General features: G+C 40.8%; 2 long non-coding RNA genes across 5 annotated transcripts; one reads left to right on the top strand and one right to left on the bottom strand.

Annotated features, from left to right (window-relative positions):
• Nucleotides 1-26: 26 nt before the first annotated feature.
• On the bottom strand, nucleotides 27-27,626 carry LOC130142988 (uncharacterized). Of its 4 annotated transcripts, XR_008819602.1 has the most exons (5): nucleotides 23,715-27,626; nucleotides 20,262-20,480; nucleotides 19,457-19,561; nucleotides 16,761-16,852; nucleotides 27-1,196 (listed from the first exon to the last, which is right to left on the bottom strand). It is a non-coding gene; the product is annotated as an uncharacterized LOC130142988 (long non-coding RNA). The 4 variants fall into 4 exon arrangements; XR_008819603.1 differs by lacking the exon at nucleotides 27-1,196 and having other exon boundaries at nucleotides 16,732-16,852; XR_008819601.1 differs by lacking the exons at nucleotides 27-1,196; nucleotides 16,761-16,852 and having other exon boundaries at nucleotides 19,112-19,561; nucleotides 20,262-20,493.
• Nucleotides 5,502-16,872, top strand: LOC130142989 (uncharacterized). Its single transcript, XR_008819604.1, has 2 exons — nucleotides 5,502-9,359; nucleotides 16,631-16,872. It is a non-coding gene; the product is annotated as an uncharacterized LOC130142989 (long non-coding RNA).
• Nucleotides 27,627-27,772: the final 146 nt, after the last annotated feature.

The following is a 27,772-nucleotide window of genomic DNA, read 5'->3' as shown; positions in this document are numbered from 1 at the left end:
AATGTTTTAAAAATAGTCAAAGAAGAAAACAAGTTATTCTTTGGAGAAATATAGGAGAAAACCCAAATTAATCTTTTCTAAAAGAAAAAAAAAAAAATCCAAGATGTTTTCCTTTGTTATCTTTGTGTTTACTCTGTGTTTGTGTGGTCAGGCTTCTCCAATGTACTTCATGCCATTCCACGGCAGTTGCCGTTTGTTTGGCCAAGATAGAAAGAGTTTACTTCCAGCTATTGCTCCCTCTCTGCTGTAAAACATGAATAGTATTGACAACATAAGCCTAAAAAAGGTTTAAAGACACATTATATGAAGTCCAAGCAAGTCCCATTTCCTAACTGAAGTATACTATAGCTAATGCACACTCAGATTCTCACAGAGGTTTAATTTGTGTATTTGGCTGCTCCAAAATTTAGTGATAAAGATAGATAAAAATGTACCTGCCACATTTTATTTGTTGTTTCTGATGCTGGACAGCAAACTGGAGGCAAGCAGCTTTTGGTGAACGTGTATAGCACTAGTGCATTCTGTGACCCGATCCTGAAATAACTGACCCAGCACACCTGCTCTAACTAAGGGAATTGGCTATAACTCTGTAGGACAGGAGCACACAAAGCTTTTAACTCTGCTGCTTCATGCAGAAAATTCATGAAAATTGCTTTTTATCCTCAGAGCAGAGAGTAACATTTATAACCCAACCAGTTCTGCTGAAACTGTGGGAATTTCTGCACCCATGGAGGTGCCTGGTGCTCTGGGCTGAGGCTGCTGCTGGCTGCCCTGGTGGCCTGCCTTGCTCCCTGCTGGCCCCGAGGGGAGCATCCCCCGGCCCTGAGGAGCAGCCTGGCACTATCTGTGTGGCTGGTGGAGATGGAGGAATTTGCAGTAGTGACAGACGTAAAGGGAAAGAAGAAGTAAGGGAGAGGCAACGGGGTGAATTTTTGCAGGCTCTTTCATCTGCCATGTTCAGGAAACATTTTGGTTTGGTTAGCTTTGCCATGCACGTTGATGATTATTCGATAAACATAGGAGATGAGAACACAGATTTGTTGTGGCAGGTGTTCCGAGTCATATAAATCCAGGTGAAGTCTTCTTTCATAACTTAAGATTTTGCTTCAATGCACAACTTGGCTAAACAATCCAGGCTGGTTACATGGTGGCCCATCACAGGTTTTGGATATGTGGGAACAGGCCTGATGAATTGCCTACAAAAATAAGACAAACAGGTGAACGTGTATAGAATGGATCTGCACGTGGGTTCAGTGCAGAAAGCATTGAGATGTAACTATTGGACCTTAATGAATTGGCAGCTTTATATTTTCAAGGAAAAGGGGAGAACAATGTTGAGAAAGCACCTTTACAGATTTATTAGAACACTAAAAAAAGGTGGCAGATCAGAGATCAATTTTGAAATTCAAATCACTTTTAAAATAAGAAAATTACATACTTTTCCAAGGATAATGTAAGGTTTAGTATAAAGTTGGAAGAATTCACATTGAGAGTTTGGTGCCACTTTCCCACAGAATAAGGGCAAAATAACAGTAAGCAAAAACAATTAACAAACATCCATCTCTAATCTGAAAAACAACAACTTAATTGGCTGGTGAAATAAAAAGTTCAATTTCAGCGGATGGTCATATTGAGGTTACTCATTTTCATTTTTATACTTCCTTAAAAATTATGTTACCATAAAATTTAAATAAATATTTGACCTTTTTATTTTATTTTCTTTCATAGACAAATGTTAAAAAATATGCTAATTTAAAGCAGAAAATAAATGAAAATGGCATAAAAATAATCTAAATATTGAATTACAAATGATAAAACTTCAATAGCAAAGAATGACCAGCTTTGGATGGACACTCAGGCTGGTCTTCTTACACTCACCGTGCTTGATAGCAGAAGCCCAGTTGTATCGCATCCCTCAGAAGCACGCAGCAGCACTGACTCTAGTAAGGTCAGTGTAAGGATGGGATGGTCCAAAAAAATCTCAGTATTTCCCAGCAGAGGAGCTATTCTGGGCCATGCTTTCTGATCGACATGTGCCTCTTGCGTACAGGCTGCTGCCAAGACTGTAGGAAGAGAGGCAGAGAGGCGTGGGCAAGGGGGCTAGGAAGAGAATGAGTGGAGCCATGAGAGGCTCCCAGTGCTCATTGCTGAGCCTGTTTTGTATTGTAGTGACTCAATCATCTGGCTGGTGCTGCTAAAGGACGGCTGCAAAGCAGAATATGTTTTTTAGAAAAACCTGAGTATGCTAGCTTATTAGCTGCCCTTTGCATCATCCAGCTTGCCTGAAGCTATCACACAGCACATGGCCGTTGCTCAGCATCATGCAGATTCACAGTGGGTAGGCAGCAACCTGCCATGCTGCTGCCCATGTAGATCCAGGAGTAAGAGATATGGTGGGGTACATTAACCCAGCTGTGGCTGGGTTGCTCCAGTCACTGTATGCTGTTCCTGTTGTTGCCCTACCTGTGAGACTGCAAAAATATACCAACACACCTCACCTGAGTTGTGGGGTGCCATGTTAGCTGCCATGAACATGTTCTACTAGAAGACTAGGATCCAAGGAAAGCCTTAAATGTAGATACTGGAAGAAGTCCTTCCTGGGATGTGTGTGTCTACTTCTCATGCATCCAGGCCCTGTCATGGCTAAGGAGCTACATGGTGACCACATTGTTCTACAGTACTGGGTCAGGCATGGACGCTCCCTTACTGGCATGCTGGGCCATCAGGCATGGATAGGGTTGTCTGGAAGATGGGGAAGATGTTGGGGATGTGATAAGCAGCTTTGGGCTGAGGAGAAAGCTGCTGGTTTTGTATATAGTACCCTTGAGCCTGGGCTAAGAAAAATGGCTTGAGCAGTGAAAGGGGGCCACAGTGAAGAGAAAACTACTGCACTGAATACATGTCCATGTGCCATATAAATCAGATCAATCCTTTTATTTTTTAACCTATCAGCTCTGTGTTGTTTTCAGAAATACATGTGAGTGAAGGATCTTGTGCTATCCAGTATCACTTTCCAAGACTGCTACCATGTTGTCTACTGGGAGGGTGCAGAGCAGAGGAGGACTGAAGATTTAGTATGTGCGCACATACATCGCCATATAAAAATGCTTGCCAGAGTCATTCTTGTTTGGCAGACAAGTATGTGTGGTTCTGTTTTCTTTGACTGCACTAGGTGAGATGCGGTGGCAGGACCCTGCAGTGTGGTCTAGCCGGCAGCTAAGAAGGTAACTCTCAGCAGCTGGTGCTTCTGCCTCCTGCAGTTGCTGTGGGAGGCAAGGAGCAGAGGAGCTCTCAGACTCTCATTTCTGAAGACCCAGTTCTCATTGATCAGAGGAGCCCCTGCACTGGAATTCACCTCTGGGTCTGGGGGTACTAACAATGATGGGCAGCAACAGTTCCTCCATCCATTGCTGATGTGATCTCAGTGGAAGATAGTACCTTGGAGTAGAAGAGACTCCTAAGGTGCAGTCCTTTGATTTCCAGATCTTTCTCATCATTTGGGAGACTCCGCAGTACCTTTGTCTAAGGATTTAGTTTGGCACGGCTCAATGCAGATATTGACACTGAGCTGAAATGGGTGTGCAGTCCTGACCCTGGACGTTGACGTAGGCCCTCTTGATTTTCTTTAGTATGTCTATGCATGCCCTGAAACTCTACCAGTCCCACTCATCTGGAAACTGCCCAGTAAATGGGGAATTAGACAGACCTGAATAGCCTTGATCCTGGCCCAGCTTCTCAGGAACACAAAGGACTTATCTTCCCATGTGCTTCCATAGTCCACAGCTGTTGACATATCTGTCTTTGAGAAAATGACTGCTTTGCAGTGGACTGTAAATACCAAGCTGCTGAAGCACAGCCTGCCTGGTGTGAAATGACGGAATGTGGGGGACAGAAGACAGTGTAGATCAAAAATGCAAAAATAGTATGGTCTCATCAGGAATATTGAAAGGAAATGTTCCCTGGAAGTTGCTGAACTATGCCAGTGAATTATTTAGAAAGATTACTAGAAATATGCCAAATCAATGCCAGAAAAAAAAAAAAAGTTTATTACCGTAGACTATGGCATTCACCTTCTTGGAAATATTCCTAAAAGTACTGGACATGTCCAGGGGAAAAGGCAAGATAAACCAAATCTGATATGGGATGATATCAAGAGATATAAACCAGCTCTATGAATAAACTGAAGGCTAGTAATACAAAAGCCTCAGACTTAATACATTATGTCAGCATACTTTAGATTGCTATTGCATTTGTGAAAATACAGAGTGGATTAACTAAGGCTATTTTAAAATAATCTGAAATTCACAGTTTTAGAACGAGATCTGCATATAAATGGGGGGAAAGTAAGCACAAAGCATAAATAAAATGAAGGTTAAATCTGAGCACAGGTTCTGGATGGAGAGGCACCAAGCCTCCAGGGAAGAGGGAGAAATAGGCATTCTGCCTCTCCAAGGCACCTTCCTTCCTGCACACTGTTTTTTCCTCCACTGAATAGGAAGCCTTATATATGAGAGATTCAGATCGTAAGCCTAATCAATTTTTAATAACTTCTAGGATATATTGATGTTTTGGTAAGGTTAGGGTTTAATAAAGGTTTAAGTGTATTTTGTTGTCTTCTCTACACTTCATAGCCTTAAAACATTTATGACAACTATAGGTATAACAACTATTGCTTTTGCTATACCCCACAGAAACTAGATTAATCCCCTGATAGTGAAAAGAAAGTGTCAAGCATCACCATTCATGCACACCTAATCGGATCTATCCTAATTGTATGTATCTCTTACTGTTCAATAAGCGCTGTTCCATCATTCTTCCACTAGCTTTAAACAGTACTTGTTTTTCCTATTAGGAAAGAATAGGCCTAACAGAACTGAAACTCTTATTAGATACATGATAGACGTCTGTCTTGGCCTATATAACTTGTAGCTTCTTTAGTGCTAAAATAGGGCACAGATAAAGAGAGAAGAGAATTAGGCAACAAATGGAATACAGGTCTGAAAAAATTTCCTCTGAAAAATTCCCATGCTCTTGTTTGGATTTTGAACCAGACCCTGGAAAAAACATGTGGTGATGAAGATAATTTGACAGAACTGACTTCTAAGAGGGGAAAAAAAAATCAAAACATTTTCTTTTATCTTTTGTTATGCTAATTTCTGTAGGGGATCTGCATGAGCAAGTTGCTGATCATGTCCTCTTAGGACTGCTGTGGAAAAGAACCCTTGGAATGGTCTGAGTGACTCAAGATGACCAAATTACCACAGCCAGCATTGCCAGTAATGGTATACACAAGAGGCTTACTGTAGTAAAATTAAAGAAATTTATACTTTTAGTATCCAGTCTGATGTTCTAGATTATTTCTAAATCATGAGTGTTTAGATTTAATATGTGATGTCATTTTTTTCAAAAAACGAGTGCTTTATTCCATAAATGCATGAGGTATTAGACAAAATGATAGTACCATTCATAAAAACAAGAAAAAAATCATAGCACTGTTTACATTCATATAATAAGTACTAATTTATGTTACCCATAATAAATTCAGTGTGAAGAAAATACATTCAGCATAAGCCATACTAAAAGTATTGTTAGCAAGAATGTATTTTAAAGAAAACCATAGCTAAATCCTTTCTTGTTTTCTTTTCATTATTCAGTGGACATGATCAAAACAGGAGGCGAGTAGCAGTTTTCTATGTTGAGCCTAACAGCTACTCAAACACATGTATTATTTAGTTCAGACCTATGAAATCTGATGAAAGGTTACACCTCTCTTTCACATCTCTGTGGAAGTCCAGCTTGTTTAGAGAGTACTGAATGGGCCTTACTTTATTATCTGCGCTCATGGTAAATGGCACTTGATAACTGAACAAAAAAAGAAAACAGATGGGCAAGATAAAGGCAATTCATTAAGCACGAGCTACGAAAAATACAAAAGTAACACAGGTCAATGCAGTACGCTAAGATAATATTTATCATGTTGTAAAGTGAATGCGTTGGATAACATCCAAAAGCTTGAATTGCAAGACATTGCCATTTCTGCTGACTTTTTGAAGCACAGCTTTGTTTTCAGAATTCAGAGGCACCGAAGTCTAGTATCAATAGCGAATTATTCTGCTGCAGTGGAGGTACAGGCATACTGGATTCTGCTTAGTCTTTGAACACAAATGTGATACAGTCCTGTGTTTCTACAGCCTCTCCAAACCTTAAATACGAGTACATACTTTCTTACTATATCAATTTCCTCAAATGACACTTTTGCTGATTCAAAACAGCAACTTTTTAGAAAGATAGTTATGTTAATGCATTCCTCCTTGGAAACTTCTTTAGGCCTTGAGTAATTAGATAAATAGGTTTGCTTTTAACAGAAGTATTTTTATTAAGATAAACTCACAACCTGTTTGGGTTCATCAGATAGCATGATTTAGCTGTCATACTACCAGAATGAAAGTTGCAAAGCACATGAAAATATGGAGGAAATGTATCAATATTCTAATAGTCTCATCTTTTCCCTTCTGTCAACAGATTTTTAATGCTGGTGAAAAATGGCAAGAATATTGAAGAATTACGTTCTTTTTCCCAGAGAGGTTCGTTTTCCAGGGCTGCTTGGATCATGCACTTCAGCCTAAGAAATGCTTGTCTACTGTCTAGGAGGTTTTACCAGCAGACAGAATGAAGCCAGAACAGTTCTTCTAATAGAGTGTAATCAAAGCTGGCTGCCTTTCCCAGATTCATGTAGCCCTGGTAGAAAAAGACTATAGCAAAATATATATAGCTTTGGGCTAGGGCCTCCTTGTGTCTCATAGAAGAGCATGTGATGCAGTATCCTGTGCGTTGTTCTTTCTCTATATTTTAGGCTTGGTATAATGTATAGCATAGCTCCACAAAATATGCCAGAGTACTTGGGCAAAATTCCAAGAAATCTGTCTGTTTCCATTCTTTTTACTGCCATTTATCTTTCTTAACATGTCTTGCTGCTAGTAACATGAATGCTGTATTGATCAGTGAAATTATCTCATATATATTGAGAGGGTGAGAGGTACTTTTCTGTTTGCAGAATGACAGCATCAGGAAAGACAACCATCATTTTCAGAGTAACATTTAACTATCACCTGACCCAGCATAGGTTGTGGCCTGTATCTTTGGAAGATGAAGGAAGGCTAAAAATGCCTTATGCTTAGGATAGTCCTGCCGTTGCAGCATGGTTGCATTTTATAACACTTGTGAGGCCCAGAGGACATTCTAGCTCCAAGGCTGATGGTAAGGTGTTCAGTTTCCTTGTGGGTGTCAAACAATCTGAGGTATGCCAATATTTTGCTACATGGACAAGGTAAGATTTAAAATGATGGTTTCACAGAACATGAAATTATGCAATATGAAAAGGAATAACTGCTTTGGAAAATTTGACAGCTACATGTCTCAGAACAAAGAAAATACTTTCATTTTTTACTTGAACTAGAATTATCTAGAAAATATTACTTAAAAAGTGGGAGTATTAATATGCAAGATTATCAGCGTATGCAGTAGATGTTAAAAGATCATAAGCAAGCATGGACTGTCACAGCAATTGCTCTGACCAGGACAAATACAAGGACTAGAAGTAAGGACTGTAATCACAAAAGACCAAGGCCAAGAAGTAAAAGCCAAAGCCAAGGCAAGGCAGGAGCATGCCCAGCACCCAGTTCAACTGCCAGTAACCGTACTAGTGTAGTACTGCAAGGCAGGTCCTGGGACAGACTGTGGGGAACACACGAGAAAAGCTGAAAGCGGATCTGTGCAGCAGTCACAGCTGGGCAACTGGGACTCCAAAGAGAGCCCCAGCAAACGAGCTGCTGCATTTATGTCCTGGTGCAAAATGGCACACTGATTAACACGTGGTGGAACTAGCATGGATACCTGTCAGTCATTTAGGTTTAATGGCCAGCCTTTAATTCTTACACAGTTTAGTCAGGTTATCAGGATGTAGGAGACTGGCTTCTGCCAGCATGCTGTCTGCTGTTTAATAGTCCGCACAGAGCATAATTGCGAATGACAGTAAGTTTATTCATAGCAGTTCTTATTATCTTCTGCCAGAGCAAGACTATAGGTATACTTCTAGGAAGAATGAAAACCCGCTGAAGGGTTTTACATTACCTGGACAGAAGTAATTTTTTTCTCTATTGTCAAGTGGCTGCTGTGCTGTAAGCCTGCTGATAGTTTGATCAATAGAGCACTCTTGACACTTAAGTCTTTTGCGCTGCAAGATGCAAGATCTCTTTAAGTACTAAAGATCAGTCCTTCCTACTCAGTTTTACAGTGTAACCTTAACTACTTAGCAAACATGTCTGCAAAACATGTCTCATTTTTGACTGCTATCAAGTACCATGTTATAATGAAAATAAATGTCCAAGTTCAAACAAGAAAGTACATACAGCTATCATTTTGAGTAGAAGGTGGAGAAAGGATTTTGGAGAAAATAAGCTGTCTATATTCATGAAGCAGCCACTTCTGCATCACATCTATTCCAATTCCTTTTTTACTGTATCCAGAGATGTTTCCAAGCGTTTAACTCTTGCTCTCAACATCATTTGCATTTACAGCTTTAACATTCTCTCCCGTGGGCTCCATTTTAAGGACATCGCTCAGTTCAGATCAGACCATTGTCCATTATTACTAATAGAAAGGTACCAGCGCTCCAATTTAACATGTCAGTGATGAATACCTAAAAAAGCATATCTCAATAGGAATATTCAGGCTTATCTTGGTAAATCTGGTGCATTCAATTTCTCTTTAGTTGGCGTAGACTCTGTCCTGCTGTACCTCTGGGCTTCCCCACCTCCCATACGAAGAAAAAACCCACAGTATTGCCAATAGGATATGTGCATAACAATGTTTTAAGGAAACAGAATATTTTTGCTGAAGAATATAACAGCATAAAAGCGAGGTGGAGCCGGCATTGTTCCCACAAAGCTGTGCTGGGAATTGACAGCCAGGCTTTCAACTACACTTTGCCCTGTGAAGCAGGATTAAAACATTGGACCAGCAAAGCTTCTTCTGCAGGAATAGCTGTATTGTTGCCTCGCTGAGGGAGAAATGTTTAAACTGAGATATCGTTCTTTGTCTGCTTAGGCATTGCATAAACGTAAATATACTAACAAAGCTCTTATCTTATGTTTGAGGACCAGTTTTATATTAACTGGTAAATGCATGAGAATTATTTAAAGAACTGTATGCATACAGACAGATTGTGCTAAAAGAATTAAAGTGTCATTGATAAATCACTGCAGTAATGACCAGTGCAATGGTAAGAGTGGGAAATATCATTTGGATTCCGTAACCTTTAATTCTGCTGAGACCTTGAGCAAGTGTGCCAGCTGTCATGGGTAAATAGTTTGCTTTTGTTTGTTTTATTTTAATCATAAGCAAGCTGTAAGATATATGTTCCCCAGCTCCTAAAATTAGTACCAGAAGGCCAGACACCTCAAGCGTGGGCATGGCTATGCTGGATCTTCTTGCATCCCTCCTGGGAAAGCCGCGTGCTGGATTACCTCTCTGCACTGCCTGTACCCCAGCGCACACAGCCTGGGGAATAAACTGGAAGAACCAGAGATCTGTGTGTGGTCGCAGGGCCATGATCTCGTTGCAATTACAGGGACACGCTGGGACAGCTCGCACGACTGGAACTCTGCCATGGGTGGCTATGTACCTTTTAGGAAAGACAGGCCAGCGGGGCGAGGTGGTGGAATTGCTCCTCATGTGAGGGAGCAGCTGGAATGTATCGAGCTCTGCCTGGGGGTGGATGCAGAGCGAGTCGAGAGCTTATGGGTAAAGCATTAAGGGGCAGGCCAGCACGGGGGACACCGTTGTGGGTGTTTGCTGCAGGCCACCTGATCAGGGAGAGGAGCTTGATGAGCCCTTCTACAGACAGTTGCAGGCAGCCTCACAGTCGCAGGCCCTGGTTCTCATGGGGGACTTCAGCCACCCTGATACCTGCTGGGAAGACAGCAGAGCTGGGAACACACAGCCCAGGAGGTTCCAGCAGGGCATTGATGATAACTTTGTGGTGCAGATGGTGGAGAAACCAAGAAGGCAAGGTGTGCTCCTGGACCTTGTACTCACAAACACAGAAGGACTGGTTGGGGATGTGAAGGCTGGGGGCAGCCTTGGCTGCAGTGACCATGAGAGGGTGGAGTTCAGGATCCTGCGTGAAGGAAGCAGGGCAATAAGTAGGACTGCAGCTGTGGACTTCAGGAGAGCTAACTTTGGTCTCTTCCAGGACCTGCTTGGGTCAGGGGTCTAGAAAGTACGGTGGTCCAAGAAAACTGGCTAATATTCAAGTATCTCTTCCTCCAGGCTCAAGATTTGTGCATCCCTATGAGTATGAAATCAAGCAAGGTGGGCAGGAGGCCTGCATGGATGAGCAATTTGCTTCTGGCAAAAAAAAAAAAAACAAACCAGAAGAAAGGAGTTTATGAATTGTGGAAATAGGGACAGGCCACTTAGGAGGAATACAAGGATGTTGTCAGAACATGTAGGGAGGCAACGAGGAAGGCTAAGGTCTATTCAGAATTAAATCTGGTGAGGGATGTCAAGGACAAGAAGGGCTTCTTCAAGTACATCAGTAGGAAAAGGATGACTGGGGAAAATGTGGGCCTGCTGCTGAATGGGGTGGGTGCCCTGGTGAGGAAGGACACACAGAAGGTGGAGTTACTGAGTGCCTTCTTTCCTTCAGCCTTCATTGCCCAGGCCAGCCCTCTGGTTTCCCAGGCCCTGGAGGCAAGAAAGGAAGTCTGGAGAAAGGAAGATTTTCCCTTGGTTGAGGATCATGTTAGAGGTCACTTAAGCAAACCTGATACCCACAAATCCAGGGGCCTTGGTGGGATGCACCCCCAAGTGCCGAGGGAGCTGGCAGGTGTTATTGCTGAGCCGCTCTCCCTCATATTTGAAAGGTCCCGCAGGACAGGAGAGGTGTCTGAGGACTAGAAGAAAGCCAATGTCACTCCAGTCTTCACAAAGGGCAAGAAGGAGCACCCAGGAAACCACAGGCCAGTGGAGGAAAAGAAGGTTATTAGGAGCAGTCAACATGGATTCACCAAAAGAAAATCATGGCTGACCAACCTAACAGCCTTGAGTGATGGAATGACTGGCTGTCCCCTAGATGAGGGGAGAGAAGTATATATTGTTTACCGTGACCTCAGCAAGGCTTTTGACACTGTCTCCCGTGACTCCCTCACAGGTGAGCTCAGGCAGTGTGGGTCAGGTGAGTGGATGGGGGGTGGACTGAGAACTGGCTGGTGGCAGAGCTCAGAGGGTTGTGATCAGCGCTGCAGAGCCTGGCTGGAGGCCTGTGGCTCACGGTGTTCCCCAGGGGTCAGTGCTGGGCCCAGTCCTGTTCAGCTTGTTCACCAGTGACCTGGGTGAAGGGGCAGGGTGTCCCCTCAGCACGTTGCTGATGGTGCAGAACCGGGAGGAGCGGCTGATGCACCAGAGGCTGCACTGCCATTCAGGGAGACCTGGCCAGGAGAGCTGGGGCAGAGGGACCTCATGGAGCTCAACAAAGGCAAGTGCAGGGTCCTGCCCCTGGGGAGGGACAGCCCCAGGCACCAGCACAGGCTGGGGTGACCTGCTGGAAGGCAGCTCTGCGGAGAAGGACCTGGGAGTGCTGGTGGGCAGCAAGGTGCCCGTGGGCCAGCAGTGTGCCCTGGTGGCCACGAAGGCCGGTGGGATCCTGGGGGGCATCAGGAGAAGCGTGGCCAGCAGGCCGAGGGAGGTGATCCTCCCCCTCTGCTCTGCCCTGGTGGGGCACATCTGGAGTGCTGTGCCCAGTGCTGGGCTCCCCAGTTCAGGAGAGACAGGGAACTACTGGAGAGGGCCCAGCGGAGGGCTACGAAGGTGATGAGGGGACTGGAGCATCTCCCTGATGAGGAGAGGCTGAGGGAGCTGGGGCTGTTTGGCCTGGAGCAGAGCAGACTGAGAGGGGATCTTACCAATGCACACAAACACCTTAAGGGTGGGCGTCAGGGGGACGGGGCCAGGCTCTTTTCAGTGGTGCCCAGCAACAGGACAAGGGGCAACGGGCACAAACTGCAACACAAGAAGTTCCTTCTGAATGTGAGGAAAAACTTTATCTTGAGGGTGCCAGAGCCCTGGAACAGGCTGCCCAGAGAGGTTGTGGAATCTCCATCTCTGGAGACATTGTAAATCTGCCTGGACATGGTCCTTTGCATCCTGCTCTGGGTGAACCTCTTTTAGCAGGGGCTTGGGCTAGATGGTCTCCAGAGGTCCCTTCCAGCCCCAACCGTTCTGTGATTACATGATGACATTTAAAATAATTCACTGAGGAATGTAACATACCTGTGACATTTAGTCTTACTGAGCAAAGACAGGTCCAGGCTGACTGTAATGCAGAAAAAGCCCACAAAACAATAAAAAAATAATTATTCTTTAAAAGCTACTGATAATGTTCTTATCTATTTAAGAATTTATTTTTCAACTTGTTGATATTCCCTAAAGTATCTTACTTCTGCCACACTTGCCATTATCAACATTAAAAAAAAGTAGTTGTAATGATAAACTGTATTTGAATGCACAGCTTTCCAATTGCCACATAGCTATTGCAGTATACATTCTTTCACTGACTGTATCTTACCTTTGCTAACATTTACAAATATATATTTATACATTTCTAGATACATGTGAAATTCTTTCTGTAACTGAATAGTAATGTTATTTCACAAGGCTAAAAACAAATCTATTCCTGAACTGATGTTAAATGTAAAGTAGTGTTTTAGTTAGAAAATAGTCCAAGAGTGACAGGACCTCTGCTTAACTTGTCTAGGTTTTGAATCACATCAAAGCCTTCCATTATAAAAAAGAAACCAAGAAGAGAAGATTATGGAATCTATGAACTTCTATTCATTTACAAGGATTGAACAGGCATTTTGCAGAACTTGGCAGTTGTCATGGTTTAACCCCGGCCGGCAACCAAGCCCCAGGCAGTCACTTGTTCACTCCCCCTCACCCAGAGGGCTGGGGAGGAGAATTGGAAAGAAATGTAAAACTCGAGGGCTTAGATAAGAACAATTTAGTAAGTAAAGCAAAAGCCACACACACAAGAAAAGCAGAATGGGGAATTAATTCACCGCTTCCCATGGGCAGGCAGGTGCTCAGCCATCCCCAGGGAACAGGGCTCCATCACGCGTAACGGTTACTTGGGAAGACAAATGCCATAGTGCCACATGTCCCCCCCTTCCTCCTTCTTCCCCCAGTTTATATACTCAGCGTGACGTCCCATGGTATGGAATATCCCTTCAGGCAGCCCAGGCCAGCTGTCCCGGCTGTGTCCCCTCCCAGCTCCCCGTGCCCCCCCAGCCCTCTCGCTGGCCGGGCCTGAGACACTGAGAAGTCCCTGACTGAGGATAGACACCACCCGGGCACAGCCAAACCCACCCGTGTGCTGTCAGCATTGCTCGCACAGCACAGCCACAGCACAGCTGCACCCGCTGCCGAGAAGGAACTTAACTGCACCCCAGCTGAAACCAGGAGTAATCAAACAATTGAAAATTGCTCCGGTCACAGCTCTATGCCATCTGTAGCCAAATCTGGCTCAAAGGTTTTCTTTTTTTTTTTTCCTCCTTTGGAGGAAGACTAATATTTTGATGGGTGTTTATTGAATTGCATACTAAAAGGAGCCTAAGTAAGGCAGCATAAGGCTCTGCATAGACTTGTAGATGCTACTTAAGGCTCTGACTTGACTTGTTATTATTGTTCAGCTATTTTTTTAATAGAAAGAGTTTAATAACTTATTTCATTCAGCAAATTAAAGGTAACTTCTCCGTGCCCCCAATTCTGTTAAAGATTTATCTAGTCCCTGAGAACAGGTAGCAGTAATAAAACTTCAGAAATTTACTTTTACTGACAGATCACTCTAAAAGCAGTTTTCTGCTCTAAAACTCTATAAAAAGTTTTCTTAAGATTTGTCAGATTTTCCTCTTTTTATTGCAAGTTGGATACTTTCAGAAAAATATTGTACATGTCTTTTCAGACACTTGGTCTAGGGTCAAGGTTAGGAACTGCCCTCTCAACTGCTAGGTGAGAAAAGAAATAATCTGTTTCTATTTTTCTACCAGAATTCTGTAGCTTTTCAAGTATGTTTCGATGAATTAATTCCATTCCAGAACTCAAGCTGTTTTTAGATAGATTATCTAGTTTCACTAAGCTTCACTAAGTTCTATACTTTTTGAATAGTTAGGCAGATGATTTCTAAACTCCATAAGTGCAGAAATCCTGTGTGATCAGAACAATTCAATGATATTCAACTTTCTGTAACTTATTCTGGATGCTTTACAATATATTGTATTTCTTTCAAAGAAATAATCCAACTCCAGAAATATATAATGCTCTGTTAATCCATTATGACAGTTTGAATTCAAAATTCACATTGTTTTCTTCTTTGACTCTGCAAAAGTTGTCCCAAAAGGCTTAAGCTGTCTAGAATGTATCTTAGCTCTGCAGAGGCAGGATACAACAGAATAGAATTATTGATAGCTTTTCATTAGTCAGGAGTAACCACACAAATCCAGAACCCAGTAATGAATTTCAGTCTTGCATGTTTGACTGTTACATGCTATCCAGATAGACTCAAATTCAGATCACTGCATCCCTGGGTTAGAACTGGAAGTAAATTTATCTTTATTTGCCAGTTAAACTGCTTTACAATTAAAGGTGGCATTTAATATTCAGCTTAAGCCAATATAAACTTATGTTCTCTTGCTTATGCCAGCAGAAGTATTTCTGCAGAGACAGTTGGATTCAGGAACCCAGCTGGCTCAAAACAAGTTATTTTTTGTTTCCTTAAGTATCAGCTTCATTGGTTGCCTGATTGCACTGACCATGCACCATGGTGACCTTTAATGCTGTGGCACAAGACAGGTGGTGTAAATTCAGGAATGAGGTAAACAGCAAGACTGACTCTGTTAGAATTAGTGACAACTTAGGTAAGTTAAAGGCCTGACTTCCCACCCTGTCTGAGCTGTGATTCAGTAGACTTTAATTACCACTCTTTTGAAATTAGGTGAAGGTGGAAAGGCTAACCCTTAAATATCAATTAATGTATTGGTTAGCATTAGCACTGGTAGAAATAAAAGACATAAAAATAAAGCAGGATGTCTTAAAAAACAGGGAAAGAGAATAGTTCTGCAAATATATTATCTAGCCAGAGATTTGCTGCCTCAGCTTAACTATGAAATTGGTTCTGGAATAAAGCTTTATTTTCTCATCTAAGAAACTTTTTTTAGGCATATCCCTAACAACTCTTTCATGATGAAATTAACAAGAAAGGTTCTTCCTGCTAGGTGGTAAGAACTTCAAAACCACTAATTCATTATCATTCTAGATCCACCAGTCACTTTATCCTAAATTTGAAGAAGATTCAGTAAATGCCACAACTCACCCTGTGGAAGACTAGTGCTATACGATTAAGTAAATGATAGTGGCAGATTGTTTATGGTTTCTAAAACCAGAAACTAATATCACTTGATTTTCTAACTATAAAGCAGTTTTCAAATATTTACCTTCTAGTTTAGTGTTTATGTAGCTGAAGTAACAGTTTAAACGTACTTTAAATCCTAATAAAGAACTTGATTTTAAACCAAAGTTAAATTCCAAGATTGCCTCTAATTCTATGTAATACATAATTTTCACATTAATAACTGAATGGTCTTGCTGTGTTATTTGTATCTAATAAAACATGCCAAGAAGAAAAAAAAATGCTGATTATTTGTATTGTCACTATGATTCAGAAAATTAAATTATCATGTGCTTTCATCAAGTTACGTGTGCACTTCCTGGGCATCAAAGAATTTAAACAATGGCAAATAGATGGGAGTTTTTAGCTTGCAAGACATCGATAAGTTGCACATCAAATACAAAGCCATTGCCACAGTTCATAATATACATCATTTTAGTGTAACTGGAAGCACAAAAGTACTCCATGGAACTTCATAATTCAGCCTGTGTTTTTGCTGTGCAGTTTAAATGCATAAATGTAAATATTCTCATAATGGTTATCTGCAATTCTATCCCAAACCAGGAATCCTTTCTAAAGTGTTCTCATTCAAGATTGTAAATGTTGTAAGTGTTGTTGAATATGCATTCTCTCACTATTACCATATAGTTAAATTATTTCTTATCTGGTTGACACACATCAAAACAAAGCTTCATCTGAGGGGCACCATGGGTTTTTTAGGTTTCCTGAAAGCACAGCAGGCATAAACTAGTAGAACCACCGCACCAGATAGAATTTTCTTGCACCTGTCTAATCTGCAGTCTCCTTTGTCAGTATACACTGAGCAGGGTCTTCAAGACCATTACCATACAAGACATACTCTTGTATGAGCATACTGTCATTAAAGGACTAAGCAAGCTCCTCATAAAAATGTCTTAATTTTATTTTTCTTCATGGAAAAGTTCTAAGCCAGTGCTTGTTCATCTTAAATTTATATCCTTAAGTGGTCCCACCTATTGTTGAGGTCTCTGTTTTTGTATAGATCTTGTACCTGATCTATATATGCATGCTCATACGCTCCTTTTTAGTTGTTACACTATTATAAAGGACAAGCTTTTGCATCTCCATTTTCTCTGTCCCTTAAGCAAGGTGCGTGGTTTCTGCTGTTGTCTTCTAGCAAGAAAATGAACAAAGTCGTGAAACACAAACTCTATAAAACTGATTTCCCTTCTGAAAAGCAGACCTTGGTCCTAATAATTACAAAGGAAAAGATCCATACCTGCAGCATGTGACTTTGATGAAGTGACATTTGTGGACTTGAACAGATTCCTTCTATGATGATGAGCATGAGCAACCAAATTAAATCCGTCTCTACAAATATAAGAGTAAAATGATAGTGTGTGAATTTCTGTACACAGATCAGACACCTGTATTACTTGTCATCACCACAGCGAGTGCCAATTGAGTCTTGCCTCTTGCTGACATTGGCAATGTGGTCATGAAGCACACATGGTCAGGCTGACAAGCATGTGAATCTTGTGATGCAGTTAGCATGCTGTGAAGAAAAAGCTATAGAAGTCAATCCTCTCCCTGTTGCCTCCAGCAGAGAGGAGATTGGGAGATAATTTCCTCCCCATCATTCACACATTTTTCCTCACAGTAGAAAGAAAGAGATGAAAGAGCTAAGTTGTTAATTAACCATTGGCGGAAGAAATGCAACATTATCAACAGAAAAGCCAAGATACAATGTCAGGATGTTATCGTAACTACTTAGCGATTCCTGTTTAATGCCATTTGATAACTGAGGACCACTGGAGTTGAGGATAGTTGCAGTACTTGAGTACTTGGTAGCATATATTTCTATTAGGATTTGTTTCCAATCTTCTATACTGTGGTGGCGGAAGGCACTACAGTTATTATTAAATCTTTATATGACAGAGAACAATATTTTCTCAAAAATCTCTCCACTATTTCTTATTTAATGAGGAAAAATAAGATTTTATAGTAAGAAGGCTCATATGTCCTCTCTCTTCTGTAACTTTTAAAAGCACTAGCAAGCATGAATCAGATGTTGCAGAAAAACAATGATAAAAAAGATATTATGGTCTTACAGAATTAATAAAAATGGACAGTGAGGTCAAAGACAGACGTCTGATTAATGACATTCTGATGGCGAAGGTTCACAGTTACTTTAATCGCTATTTAAATACATAAGACTTCCTAAGGGAAAGACAGGGTAATAAATGCCCCCACTGTGGAAAATGGTGCTTGCCCTTTATTAAATTACAGCAAATGAAAGAAGGAGGAAAATGGTAAGAAACTAAGGCTTATTTGTTCTGCTGCCAACAGAAACAGCCTCTCTCTTTCCTCCTACCTTTCCCTCTTCACTTTCAAACTAAAACTCTCAAATGCTGTAACTGTAGGACACCGTGCTACAAAATTCTTCCTTCATGCATCTCCCACAGGAACTGTGGGGCCATCCTCACCAGAACTGTATAAATAGTGCTAAAATCTTTCTTTGTTTTTCTTTCTAAATTGTGACATGAAGTAGTGGAATAATGCAACCAAGTGCTGCACCTCCTGACAATGTAGGTCATGTACTGCAAGGGTCATATAAGCTTGTTACAATATGTTACAGCATATAAAAAAGACCTTTTTTTCTGGTGGTTTATTTGTTTGTTTTGTTTGGTGCTGGTGGTGGGTTGTTTTTTTACAGTTAATACTTCAACATCCTACAGAGCTCTTGCACAGGGGTACTGCTGCCCAGTAGCCCTTAGTATGTCTACCTCCTTACTGATGGAGTTTGATATGTGGCAAATTGAACACAAAAATAGACTTGTGGGAGGAAGTTGCAAGGTGCTTGACAAGTTAATGGCCATTCTTTCTGTTTTCCAACATATAGCGATATGCCATCTTGTTAAAGGTTCATTTTTTTTCTACATTATTGTTCCTTAAGTGTCCATTGCTTTGTAGTGTACACACAAATGCACACACATTTACTGCAAAAGCTTCTGTTTATATCTCAACCAGCTAAGCAATGGTATGGCTGACATGACCTCCTTCAACCCCAAACAGCCTATAGCAGCAGCCAGGGACTGTGGAAAGTACTCCCCTTCTGTAGGGGGTGCTGGGGCAGCTGGAGACATGCTGTCCATCCCTTTGGTTAGTGTCATATTATTGGCTTGGTTCAGTTACAATTAATCTTTAGCACATTTGTGAGATATGTGTGTTAGCAGCATCAAAGGTAGCTATTTTAGGAGGCTTTAGGGAAACTTAGGAAGGCAAAAAGGATTAGTTTAATGTGAAGGAATGTAACTAGCGAAATCTGTACTCCTGTAACATTTGTTACTTTTTGTACATTTTTGTTTGTCTTCTTTTAATAACATATTGGCTTTTTAGAGTCAGGGTGCCTACACGGGTTTTTTTGGTTGCTTTCTACAGAACCTCACACATTAAGGACAATTTTTCACAACCTTCTTGCCCATAGTCAACTGTATCAACCAAGAGAAAAAGATACTTCTCAAAAGGTGAAGTTCATTAGTATTGTTCTTTTCATGATGTACTTTTCAGACGAACTGAAAAGGGATCAAAGGAAAAAATAAGAGCCAGAATCTCATCTGAAAAAACACATAGTTTCTTCCTGCAGTTTTGAAGCTTTATTTTCAATAGGCAGTAAGCAACAATAGACATATGCAAATTTTGTTCCATATTGTGAATATTATTCCAAGAAAAGTAAAGCTGTAAATATATGCTGTGATTTTATTAGTTTGTATACCAAATGTTAGAAACATTTGACATATTCCTAGGGCTGTCTGCATTTGAAGTTACAGTGAATTATCTCTTCAAATAAAGATCTAGAACTTCTGTAGAAATGAGCAGTTATTTTCTATCAAGGTGGGCCATGAACTAACACATTCCCATATGCTCACATACATTCCAAGGCATCACTCCAAAGCATAGCAAAATATTCACTACCAAATATACTTCTGGACCATCCTCACTATTTAGGCTGTTACTGTATAATGTGGGAGAGAGCTGTGGATGTGCTCAGCTGCTTTCTTACAGCACATGGTTTAATACCTGTGGATTCAAAACATACATGAAAGCATTAGTGAGGTTCCATAACAATTAGCTTTTTTGCCCCAGGTAAAAGTTCAAAAAGAATGAAATATGTCTTCAATACATTTAATCTTTACATGAATATAGATGACTGATATTTTACTAATTTTTTGTACTTTAGAGGCTAAGTCAGATGGTCAAGATTGTCTTTTAAATGAATACATCAGCAAAACATAAGCTAAGCTTGATTTACATTTATTTCTGTTACCAAACTTAAAATGATAAAACAGACTTTCTGAAGTAGATGGTACTAATTTTACATTTGTAATGGGCCTTTTTACCAAGTAAAACCTTTGCTGCTCTGATGAACATTTTTGTTGCTCTTTGCTTTTTTATATTCATTAAATGTTAGTTAATTAAAAATCTAAATTGATATTTCCATGTGACATCTTAAAACATATCTGAGACACTGCTCTTTACTTTGATGTTGCTAATGCAGAACTTTATCTCCACCCTTTAGTTGTTGCTTTATTCCCTTTAAACTATGTTTGCACTTAAGCATATGCATTTCCCAGAATGTTTTCCCAGTTGTGGATAATGCTGAGAATGAGGATACTACTATATTCCTTATGTTTCATTAAATACTGCATTCCTGTTATGCTTTCTAGAGAGAGTATTTAGTACATTTATGATACTTGGAGATGCAGAAAACTGACTATACCTCTTTTGGAGATGTAATTCTAGTATTACATAATAGCTCTGGTTGATCACTGTTTTTCTTGAGAACTGAATGACACTGGAAAAGGTCCCCCAAACTTCTCTTCTACAACATTCAGATTTTATTTCCGTAGTTCAGTTTATGCTTTATTCTTATATCCGGTGCTGTGTTGTTTACAATAAAGACTTCTCTCTGTGCTCCATCTTTGCTTTGTATTGGACACTGAAAGAAACAGCTTTTGAGAATAAAATACATGTATAGCAGATACATTGTTCATTTTTTCTTGTCTTTATTCTGTTTTTTTAAAGAATGTCCATATAATTAAAGACATGACTAAGTACACAAATAAAAACCAGATATCCAGTAACATTCAGCAAATAAAGAAGGCATTCTTTTATTTTGCAAAAATACATTGATACATTGTGTAATGACTAGGTTCATCACGAAAAGGTTTGTCCAATATATTTTTAATTTGTTTTTAATTTTTTATTTGAGTATTCCTTGTTACAAAATGGATATTATTATTCTGTAATAACTTCAGTAATCTTTCCTGTGGGTTTATACATATTTAGCCATACTTAACAACATGTGGCTTGTCAGAGCTTGCTTTTATCTCTCTGAAGGTAACTTTTAGATTTTTGTCATGCCATGATAATTAAATTAACACTTGTTGCGAAGCTGTCTGCTAGAACCCAGCTGGTTTGACTCAGCCTATCTAGAATTAAGGCAAGACTGTTCAGTTTGAGGGTCTCCAGTAGAAAAGGGCTCTGTTAAAGTCAGTGGGAAAACTGGCCATCCATTAGGAAAAACTCAGTGCTTAAGACAAATATCCTTTATACAGGTTGAGACATACGGTTCATGAAAAAGCCTGGAAAAGGCTGTCAGACAGCACTTGGTGAGAGGGATCATCTACTTCTAATTTGACCTGTAAGAATGGGCAGCACTGTTCTTTGTAAACAAATAAAAAGTCTTCCACAGATTTGAAAGAGAGTTATGAACCTTAATTGACATGCATTTAGCATTTGTTTTGTTCTATGCTTTTGCAGTTAAATGCAATCTATAACAGATTAATATGATTGAGTTACTTAGACTATCAGGGTAATGGAAGGAATTGATTGGCAGCCTCTACATTAACTTTCTGCATAGATACAGTTTCAGCGTTCTGATTTTAACAAGGAAGTACCACACCATTTTTCCCTCTCTAAATAAGATGTTATTAAATAAAGACAGAAACTGTAAACATGTATTTAAAAACATGCCCTCTAAAAGCAGCTGGAGGCAAATTCTGTATGTAAGGGAGCAAAAAACCCAGAGATACACAAGTACCTTATAAAAATCAAATTTCTGCAGCAATTAACTTCAGAAAATACAAGAGGCTTTGTGAACTGCCTGATGCTCCATTCTGTTATACAGTGTTTCAATATCTATACTAGGTCTAATTCTAAAGCCATCAGTGTTTAAATGTATCTCTCTATATAGATACACACTAATGATTTATTTAAAAATTACATGATCCTGGTCCTTGATTCAATCAAACTATTGAGCACAATATTTAAAAGTTATATACCCCAAACTAGCAAAGAAATTCAATGGAGATGAAAGCAATGTCTTATTTTCCTTCAATAGTTACTAATATTTTAGAGAAGAATGACCTGACTGCTTGGAGAGTTGATTGATTTTTGCAGTCTGGAGCCTTACACCTTCAATAAATGCAAAGACTGGCAAGTACTGCTACATGATACTAATAGTAGGCAATGAGGCACTGCTAAACTGTTTCCTGGTTGATTTTTCACTTGCATTTAAATAGAAGTGATTTAACTGACATTGAGGAAATATCAAATAAAAATAGCCTGGCAGGAATGTGAAGCCTTGTTGGTTTAAAAAGGGGAAGGAGAGGGGGAGGGGAAAGAGGAAGGAGAGTGAACAGGAAAGAGAGGGGAAAAATAACAGAAAAGGGAGAAGGAAGCTCACAATAATTCTAACTCGACTGAGCTCCTCCATGAACAGCTAATGGATTTTTTTTTTTTTAGTTTTCTGTAGATAGTTTTTCTATAGCTGTATCTAAAATATTAAACATCTCTGATCACAATAGTCCTCTCCTCCTTCATATTCCCTCTGTTTTTCCTGCTTTTCCTGCTTTTCTTCTTTACAGTGTTTCCAATTTACTCCCTTTCTTCCCTCACACAATACTTTAGCTAACTTTCACTCCCATAGTACCTTCATTTTTGCCCTTGCCTTCCAGTGACCTTATGGGCAGTATAAGCATGTTCTGAGCAATGTGTTCTTGGTCAGTATCTGTGTAGCTTTGTCACCTACTGTTTCCCAGCCACCACTTCTCATGTGTCTGGGAAAGAAGTGGTTTTAGGATTCCATCTTTGTCAAATGCAGTTTACTGTATCCACAGCCTGAAGAGGTACTGAAGTGGGAAAGGAAAAAGGAATGTATGTTCAGACAAGGTAAGCTGCTTAAGAAAATGAAACTGAGAATTGTCCTTATGTCTGTACCAAATCTAAATCCCAAAACATTAGTGGAAAAAAGCAAAGGAAGGCAGGAAGGGTCTCATGTCTTGAGGACAAATTTTGATAAAAGTGAATTCTTCTCAGTTATGCACTTGTATCTGTACATCAAAATGTACTGTCCATAATTATTATACCTTGCAGGTTTTCCTCATTATAGTATCATGCATATATGCATATGCTATTACCTCAGTTGTTTTTGTATTATTGAAAAGCACTCACAAAAAGCTTAGTATACAAGGGAACTTCAGAAGAAATAAAAATTTTAGGACAACCACAACTGGTTTTGAATGTGTAACAACACTGACTTCCATTTCCAATAAGAATTATCATAGGCTAACTAAAAATTATTTAGCCCTTCTGTACCATACTCAGAAATACAAATGCCCATAAAACACAGTATGCTATGGATTTAAGAAGCTGTCTCCTCTTCTTACATTTCAACTGTTGCTACAAATGATGGACATTAATGTATAAGCATTTGATTCAATAAGCAAATAAGAAAAATCAGTTTATTGAAGATCAAAATGCAAAGTTTGCCAAATTCTTTTGTTCCTACAAAATTTCTGAGGCTAGTTACAGTTTTCAAATAACTTCAAACAAGTTTCAAATAACAGTTTCAAAAAAACTATTGGTCAATTATCCAATCCAACAATGGTTTTATATCATGATGATATGCTTACAGTACCCTAAAAAAAATAATTTGTCTCTAAGAACTAGATGTGTATATATATATTAGTTACAGAAGTTATGTATAATTCAAAATAGACATAACATCTCTTAACCTCTGATTTAATATTCATTGACTTGGTGTGGAAACAAACTTTTGACCGTAAAAGCTTTTGCAGATTTTTTTTTACAGTATTATTAACAACAAGAATTACATCTTTATCCATTCTTATGAGTTAGCATGCAGTTAAGAATGTTGTAAAGGTTTTACCTGTGTAATATTCCTAAATTTTCTGCCTTTTTTTGCGTGGTAGATCCCTTCACATATGGAGTTTACTTGACTGCACAGTTTCTCTAGCAGCCAGAGATAAGGTTTCCATACTCTGCAGTGGAAAACGTAATTTAGATACCATCAGCCTGGTCAGTAAGAAAATAACTATTGAAAAACTAGTTTCCTCTGCTTTCTAGTAGAGGTTAGATCCAGAAAAAGAATTTGAGACCTAAGAAAGGGATTAGACAAACTCTAGGTGCCCAAATCCAAAACCGAGAACTACAAAAAGTCCGTTCAGCAGCTGCCCATGACTTAAGACTTATCTGTATTTAAGATGAAACTTCTTCATATGACTACAGTTCTGGTCCCATACTTCTGCAGATGTTTTTTCCAACCTCAGTGCTCAGGTTCCCATTTAATCCTGAATGGGTACACATAACTGGAAAAGAAAAAACCAAATTATGTTGGAAATATTGCTATATCCACCTTCTATATTGTAGCCTAGCACACAGGTTACTGGCATGAGAAAAAGGAGACCAAGGTTCAAACATCGTATTCTTGCCAGTACTGAAATGTACATAATATTGACATAACATGTGAACTACACACATATATAAAAATATGTATGATATGTATTTATTTATGGCTTCTTACAGACAGAAGTAAGTATGTACAGCTTTATGTAAACATGGTTAGTTTATAAAAGTGGTGTCACCATTTTCTACTTTCCACGCTACAAAAGTGGGAATAGTCAATCTTTGAAAAATAAACTATGAACATCCATATTCAAAAGACAAATTCAAAATTACATAACCCAAGTAGATGAAAATATACATTTCCAGTCACTTATCAACATGCCTAAATCCTGGGAAAGGGCAGGGTTTCACACAAATGACTGTCCTTAGTGTTTTCTGTTGACTGCACAGGAGAGTTCTTTGAACAGCTCCAGGTTTTGAGCCTTACTTCTGAGGCTAACACTTCTTACCTGCTCTGTGTATTTCAGGCATCTAACAAAGAAACCTGAATTCTAATTGAGATGATTTTTTGGGGACAAGCACTACATCTCTAGGAGAATCAGAACTCTGCACAGGTTTTAATACTGCATCATACTGATATCCATTTCACATTATGTATGAAAAAAAACCCCCAACCAAACCCCAAACCAGAAAACCACCATAAACCCAAACAAACCAGAACTGGAAATGTTGTAGTTCTTGTCTTTGATACCACCCATACCAGAGTTATTGATGCTGGATTAAAAGTTTGTCTTAGACCACATTACCTGAGTCCCTTATCCTATCTATCAGCTATTAAACATTAGAATACTACAGTGTATCTACTACAACAGAACAGAGCATGTATCTAAACAAGTAACGGTATCTAAACTTAAGTGTCACCTGAAAAAAAATCTCTGACCACAAGAATAGGAAAAGAACATGTCACAATGTTGCCTAGAAAACCTGAATTGGTCCACACACACATTATGACAGTTTTAAAGTAACCTGCATTTGCCCCCTCAAATGTACATTATGACACAGTTTTAAAATAAAAGACCAGATATAGTCTCCACTTGACCCCTGGTTTATTCAGACTGCTCTCCCTGAAACTATTATGATTCAAAATACAGTTTTACTGTAATCATAACTTGTGACCTCTCATATTGCTCCACATACACCACTGAAACAACGAACCAACAGCAGAACAGTTCATTTCTTTACAGTTCAGTGATGTTCTAAGAAATCATAGATTACATACATTACGGTTTTATGTGTAAAAGATCCTTTTAGGAAGGGTCTAATGTCATTGCTTTCATTGACCTCAGCTGCAAATGCAGCTTTGGCATATTTCTGTGATTTAGATTACGCATGTCTTGAGACAGAATCCAGGAAGCAAAGGACCCTTACCACCTTTCTGTTGGTATTTCAGTTCATGTGACATAGTATCACCCAGAAACCCTCTAACAGAGAGGAGAACAGGGTGTGATTGTGGCAACATTTGTTCTCTTAGCCACCTGACCACTACTGTCTCTCTGTGCTACTAGTCTCATTCATCAGTTTCTGACTTTTTTAACAAGCGTAACAGAAGGTCTGCAGCAGGCTGGTTTGTTCAGAATGCTGTTTTTTCCCTCTAGGCACCCCATTACCCTGTTCAATGAAACAGGTAAATATTTCATGAAAAACAGAGGGAAAATAATATCTATTTGATCATGCACAAGATGAACAAAAGCTTCAGAGTCAACTATAATCATACTACTCCAAATCCTGAGGATATTTTTTGTAATCTTAGTGTTAGCTTGCTAGATTTAAATATAATTTCCCTCTTAAGAAAAGGAAATTTGAAAATGACATCTTATGTAAATCACAGCAAAGGTGGATTTTTTGGATTCACAGGGGTATCTGGACTCCACTAACAAAACAACAAATGCACCAAGAAGCATTGTATTTTCTGTGGGGATCTGCCACTAGAGGGGGAATAGAGCAAATGTGAAATGGTAAGATCTTTGTGTTCACAGCCTTTTGCTGAACGGCAGTCATGTCAGGTTTCAAAGATCCTGGGTTTTACTCTAGATTCTGTAGGAGACCCATTGGGATCTTTCCTCTATATTGCCTGACACTGAGTGTTGCGTTGCACCCTTCCACTGTCACTCTACCCCCTAACCAGCTTCATCTCTTATTCCTAGCTTTCCCTGGTTGTCAGTCCCTTCCCATTTACACGCTAGCCCCTACCTTTATGTCCTTCCCTGGGTTATTCCCTGTACTGCCCCCACTGCTCAGCTGCTTTTCTCTTCGACCTCTTTCTCACTCCCCTGCATTAAAATATCTTAAATGCACAGTAGTGCACCATGTACAAGAGGTGGTTTCTCTGCTGTGAGCAACTCCCACCACAGTAGCTCATGACCTCCATACCCCGTAGCTGAAGGAGTCCTGTACTGCCTTTCAAACACGGAATCAAACACTCCCAGCTTTTTGTCCAGTAGTAAAAACGGAGGGAGAAGTTAGGAAGAATCAAACCCTACAAGTAGATACTGTAATAAGATACTGGAATAAGCTCCAAACATGGGCAAACTTAGCGACAGTTTAAGCTTCTTGGCTCCTGCAAAAGTATAGTGAACTTTACTGGCCAAATTTTTGTGTGTTATTACAGTTTTAACAGCTTGGGGGGGGATTTCCATAGAAAGGGAAGCGGTGATGCTAACGCACACATCCTGACTTCCAGTGGCAGGGGTACGTCTCAGTGACAGTCCTTAAAAAAGGACACGCACAGATGTTTTCAGCGTTTGCCGAGTTGTCAATGGCAGTCAATGCATCTATCTGTCAGTACTTCCCCAAAATACCGGTCAGAATCAGACAACAGCCATGCAAATTTTCAAACCTGTTCGGATTAAATCTGCAAAAATCAGGTGCTAAAGGCCGCAGCGGAGGAGAGAGGCAGCCCCCCTGCCAGCCCCCCGGGCTGTGGCCTGTCCCCCCGAGCGCATCCGCTGCCTTTCACGAAGCTCGGTGCTTATTCAGAAGTAGGAAACGCCTGACCCGGGCTGGGGCGTGACAGCGGCCCCGGAACGCGTCCCGATGCCGTGAGCGGAGCGGCGGGGCTCCCACGGCCACGAGCGGCAGGTCCGCACCGCACAGCGCCGGAGCCCGAGGCTCGCCGGGCGCCGAGGCCGCCCCACGCTCCCCGCTCCGCGGCGCCCCGCTCCGCGGCGGGGCACAGCAACGCCCGGGAAGGACGGCGGAGGCCCGAGGCAGCCCGCTCGCCTCGCCCCCCCCCCCGTCGCCTCGCTTCCCACGGCGGCGGCCGCCACACACCGCCTGCCGGCCGAGGCGGCGGCGGCGGGACCCGTGAGCAGCGCCTCCGAGCCGCCGCCGCCCGCTGGGAGGCAGCCGCAGGCCGGCCCCGCCGCGCCGAGCGGGCGGCAGCGCGGGCCCTGCCCCCTCCCCCCTCCCCCCTGCCCCCTCCCCCCTGCCCCCTCCCCCGGCGGCGGCCCCTCGGGGGGGCGGGGGCGGCGCGCGGCTCCCCCTGCCGCCGGGCGCCCGGAGGCGGCGGCGACCCCCACGGCC

Source organism: Falco biarmicus, chromosome Z, assembly GCF_023638135.1.
Source record: "Falco biarmicus isolate bFalBia1 chromosome Z, bFalBia1.pri, whole genome shotgun sequence".
Classification (NCBI taxonomy): Eukaryota; Metazoa; Chordata; class Aves; order Falconiformes; family Falconidae; genus Falco; species Falco biarmicus.
This window is presented reverse-complemented; position numbering and strand designations above follow the sequence as displayed.